Consider the following 5,745-nt stretch of genomic DNA (forward strand, 5'->3'; position numbering starts at 1 on the left):
TTTTCTTTGTTGCTTTATTTATTTTATTTTGTTTCTACTTACAACAAAATACTTATTGTTGCTATTTTTATTTTATTTTCAGTTTTTTTGTTTTGTTTCCTATATTATTTATTTTCTTTTGTTTTTTGCTTTATTTTTTAATTCTTTTTGCTTTTAGGTCAGCAAAATTATAAACTTTCTGTTAGTGCCATTAGTTTTAGAAAAATTATAAACTTTCTGTTAGTGCCATTAGTTTTCAAATTTGAATAGTTAAAACTTGAATTCTTTGAAATTTGTGTGAATCACAAGTTTGTGATTAACTTTACTAAAAAATGAACATAGATGCACATATAGAGAAAATTCGACCTAAATTCATAGTTTTCAAATGAACTCTGAAAAAGTTGGCATAGCATACTCGTGTGTTACAAAGTTGGCATGGTATCATCATAATAGTTGCGGGAGAAAGTCTTCAATTTTTCTTCGCTTGTGTCATTTGCTTATTGCGCCGTAACCATGGATAATCTTCATCGTTTATCAGGATGCTTGGGTCAGCCTTGACATTGAAGGGACGAATGTCATGAAACTTTTCATAATCTTCAGACATGTCTGTCTTGCCCTCCACTCCCAGGATATCCCTTTTTCCTGAAAGAACTATGTGGCGCTTTGGCTCATCGTATGATGTATTCGCTTCCTTATCTTTTCTTTTTCTCGGTTTGGTAGACATGTCCTTCACATAGATAACCTGTGCCACATCATTGGCTAGGACGAATGGTTCGTCAGTGTACCCAAGATTTTTCAGATCCACTGTTGTCATTCAGTACTGTGGGTCTACCTGTACCCCGCCGCCTGACAGATTGACCCATTTGCAATTAAACAAAGGGACCTTAAAATCATGTCCGTAGTCAAGTTCCCATATGTCCACTATGTAACCATAATATGTGTCCTTTCCGCTCTCGGTTGCTGCATCAAAGCGGACACCGCTGTTTTGGTTGGTGCTCTTTTGATCTTGGGCGATCGTGTAAAATGTATTCCCATTTATCTCGTATCCTTTCTAAGTCAATATAGTCAAAGATGGTCCCCTGGACAACAAGTACAGCTCATCACAAATAGTGTTGTCACCTCTGAGACGTGTTTCCAACCAACTGCTGAAAGTCCTGATGTGTTCACATGTAATCCAGTCGTCGCACTACTCCGGGTGTTTGGAGCGCAGACTATTCTTGTGTTCATCGACATACGGGGTCACCGAGGTAGAGTTCTGTAGAACTGTGTAGTGTGCTTGAGACCAAGAATATCCGTCCCTACATATTATTGAGTCACTTCCAAGAGTGCCTTTTCCAGTCAGTCTCCCCTCATACCGCGATTTAGGGAGACCTATCTTCTTAAGGCCAGGAATGAAGTCAACACAAAACCCGATAACATCCTCTGTTTGATGGCCCATGGAGATGCTTCCTTCTGGCCTAGCGCGGTTACAGACATATTTCTTTAGGACTCCCATGAACCTCTCAAAGGGGAACATATTGTGTAGAAATACGGGCCCCAGGATGACAATCTCGTCGACTAGATGAACTAGGACGTGCGTCATGATATTGAAGAAGGATGGTGGGAACACCAGCTCGAAACTGACAAGACATTGCGCCACATCACTCCTTAGGCTTGGTACGATTTCTGGATTGATCACCTTCTGAGAGATTGCATTGAGGAATGCACATAGCTTCACAATGGCTAATCGGACGTTTTCCGATAGAAGCCCCCTCAATGCAACCGGAAGCAGTTGCGTCATAATCACGTGGCAGTCATGAGACTTTAGGTTCTGAAACTTTTTCTCTGGCATATTTATTATTCCCTTTATATTCGATGAGAAGCAGTCGTGACCTTCATACTGAGCAGGCATTCAAAGAAGATCTCTTTCTCTTCTTTCGTAAGAGCGTAGCTGGCAGGACCTTTATACTGCTTCGGAGGCATGCCATCTTTTTCGTGCAAACGTTGTAGGTCCTCCCGTGCCTCAGGTGTATCTTTTGTCTTCCCATACACGCCCAAGAAGCCTAGCAGGTTCATGCAAAGGTTCTTTGTCACGTGTATCATGTCGATTGAAGAGCGGACCTCTAGGGTCTTTCTAGTAGGGTAGGTCCCAAAATATAGATTTCTTCTTCCACATGGGTGTGTGTCCCTCAGCGTCATTCAGAACAGCTAGTCTACCGGGACCCTTTCCAAAGATTACGTGTAAATCATTGACCATAGAAAGTACGTGATCACCGGTACGCATGGCGGGCTTCTTCCGGTGATCTGCCTTGCCTTTGAAATGCTTGCCTTTCTTTTGACATTGATGGTTGGTCGGAAGAAATCGACGATGGCCCAGGTACACATTCTTCCTGCATTTGTCCAGGTATATACTTTCAGTGTCATCTAAACAGTGCGTGCATGCGTGGTATCCTTTGTTTGTCTGTCCTGAAAGGTTACTGAGAGCGGGCCAATCATTGATGGTCATGAACAGCAACGCCTTTAGGTTAAATTCCTCTTGTTTGTGCTCATCCCACGTACGTACACCATTTCCATTCCATAGCTATAAAAGTTCTTCAACTAATGGCCTTAGGTACACATCAATGTCGTTGCCGGGTTGCTTAGGGCCTTGGATGAGAACTGGCATCATAATGAACTTCCGCTTCATGCACATCCAAGGAGGAAGGTTATACATACAGAGAGTCATGGGCCAGATGCTGTGATTGCTGCTCTGCTCCCCGAAAGGATTAATGCCATCCGCGCTTAAAGCAAACCATACATTCCTTGGGTCCTTTGCAAACTCATCCCAGTACTTTCTCTCGATTTTTCTCCACTGCGACCCGTCAGCGGGTGCTCTCAACTTCCCATCTTTCTTCCGGTCCTCACTGTGCCATCGCATCAACTTGGCATGCTCTTCGTTTCTGAACAGACGTTTCGACCGTGGTATTATAGGAGCATACCACATCACGTTCGCAGGAACCCTCTTCCTGGGGGGCTCGTCGTCAACATCACCATGGTCATCTCATCTGATCTTATACCGCAATGCACCGCATATCGGGCATGCGTTTAGATCCTTGTATGCACCGCGGTAGAGGATGCAGTCATTAGGGCATGCATGTATCTTCTCCACCTCCAATCCTAGAGGGCATATGACCTTCTTTGCTGCGTATGTATTGTCGGGCAATTCGTTATCCTTTGGAAGCTTCTTCTTCAATATTTTCAGTAGCTTCTCAAATCCTTTGTCAGCCACAGCGTTCTCTGCCTTCCACTGTAGCAATTCCAGTACGGTACCGAGCTTTGTGTTGCCATCTTCGCAATTGGGGTACAACCCTTTTTTGTGATCCTCTAACATGCGATCGAACTTCAGCTTCTCCTTTTGACTTTCGCATTGCGTCCTTGCATTGACAATGACCCGGCGGAGATCATCATCATCGGGCACATCGTCTGGTTCCTCTTGATCTTCAGCAGCTTCACCCGTTGCAGCATCATTGGGCACATCGTCTGGTTCCTCTTGATCTTCACCAGCTCCCCCCGTTGCAGCATCACCGTATTCAGGGGGCACATAGTTGTCATCGTACTCTTCTTCTTCGCCGTATTCCATCATAACCCCTATTTCTCCGTGCCTCGTCCAAACATTATAGTGTGGCATGAAACCCTTGTAAAGCAGGTGGGAGTGAAGGATTTTCCGGTTAGAGTAAGACCTCGTATTCCCACATTCAGTGCATGGACAACACATAAAACCATTCTGCTTGTTTGCCTCAGCCGCATCGAGAAACTCATGCACGCCCTTAATGTACTTGGAGGTGTGTCTGTCACCGTACATCCATTGCCGGTTCATCTGCGTGCATTATATATAATTAAGTGTCCAAATTAATAGAAGTTCATCATCACACTAAAACCAAAGTACATACATAGTTCTCATCTAACAACATATAGCTCTCCAGAGCATCTAATTAATTAAACCATACATTGAAACTATGTAAAACATTTCAATGCGAAAACAAATGCGATCATAATCGCAACCAAGGTAACAATTGATCCAACAGCATAATGATACCAAGCCTCAGTATGAATGGCATATTTTCTAATCTTTCTAATCTTCAAGCGCATTGCATCCATCTTGATCTTGTGATCATCGACGACATCCGCAACATGCAACTCCAATATCATCTTCTCCTCCTCAATTTTTTTTATTTTTTCCTACAACAAATTGTTTTCTTCTTCAACTAAATTTAACCTCTCGACAATAGGGTCGGTTGGCATTTCCGATTCACATACATCCTACATAAATAAAATCTATGTCAAGTTGGTCGGCATAATTTTCATAAACAATAAATGAACCAATAGTTATAAAGATAATATATATACCACATCTGAATCATAGACAGGACGAGGGCCGACGGGGGCGGATACCAAAACCATCGCACTATATAAGATGCAATAATAAAAGTAAGAAAATAATACAAGTATCTATGTAAACATACAAGTAAGAATAGTTTTCCTTTCAGAAAGAAGATAAGAACAAGAGGCTCACCACGGTGGTTCCGGCGATGAGCTCAGCGCGGGTGATCGACGGCGGTGAAGACGGGGACGGGGCGTGACGGACCACTAAACCTAGACAAATATTGAGGAAAATGGAGCTTGGAGGTCGAGCTTGGAGAGGAGAAAGCTTAAGTAGTGTGGCTTGGGCATTCCATCGAACACCTTGTGTGCATAGGAGGTGAGCTAGAGCACCACCAAGCCCTCTCCCCCTTGGCCAGAAAAAAACAAAGCAGTGTGCTCTGCTCTTACGCGAGGGGGTATATATAGCCACCTCATTGGTCCCGGTTGGTGGCATGAACCGGGACTAAAGGGGAGCTTTTGGTCCTGGTTCAAGCCACCAACCGGGACCAATGGTGGTGGGCCAGGAGCAAGGCCCATTGGTCCCGGTTCGTCCCACCAACCGGGACCAAAAGGTCCAGATGAATCGGGAGCAATGGCCCACGTGGCCTGGCCAGCCCCCTGGGCTCACGAACCGGGTCCAATGCCCCCATTGGTCCCGGTTCTAGACTGAACCGGGATTAATGGGCTGACCCGGCCTGGACCGTTTCCCCCTTTTCTACTAGTGAACAAAGAGTCACTCCAAAGTCACTAATAGCGGAGAACAAACGAAGAGATTATGGTAGGGCACGAAACCACCTCAAAGTTATCCTTTCTGATCGATCTATTCAAGAGTCCGTAGTAAAATAACATGAAGCTATTCTTTCCGTTCAATCTATCATAGAGTTCGTACTAGAATAACACCTTAAGACACAAATCAACCAAAACCCTAATGTCACCTAGATACTCCAATGTCACCTCAAGTATCTGTGGGTATGATTATACGATATGCATCACACAATCTCAGATTCATCTATTCAACCAACACAAAGAACTTCGAAGAGTGCCCCAAAGTTTCTACCGGAGAGTCAAGACGAAAACGTGTGCCATCCCCTATGCATAAGTTCACGAGGTCACAGAACTTGCAAGTTGATCACCAAAACATACATCAAGTGGATCACATGATATCCCATTGTCACCACAGATAAGCACGTGCAAGACATACATCAAGTGTTCTCAAATCCTTAAAGACTCAATCCGATAAGACAACTTTAAAGGGAAAACTCAATTCATCACAAGAGAGTAGAGGGGGAGAAACATCATAAGATCCAACTATAATAGCAAAGCTCGCGATACATCAAGATCGTACCACCTCAAGAACACGAGAGAGAGAGAGATCAAACACATAGC

This window comes from Triticum dicoccoides, chromosome 2A (genome assembly GCF_002162155.2).
Source record: "Triticum dicoccoides isolate Atlit2015 ecotype Zavitan chromosome 2A, WEW_v2.0, whole genome shotgun sequence".
Lineage (NCBI taxonomy): Eukaryota > Viridiplantae > Streptophyta > Magnoliopsida > Poales > Poaceae > Triticum > Triticum dicoccoides.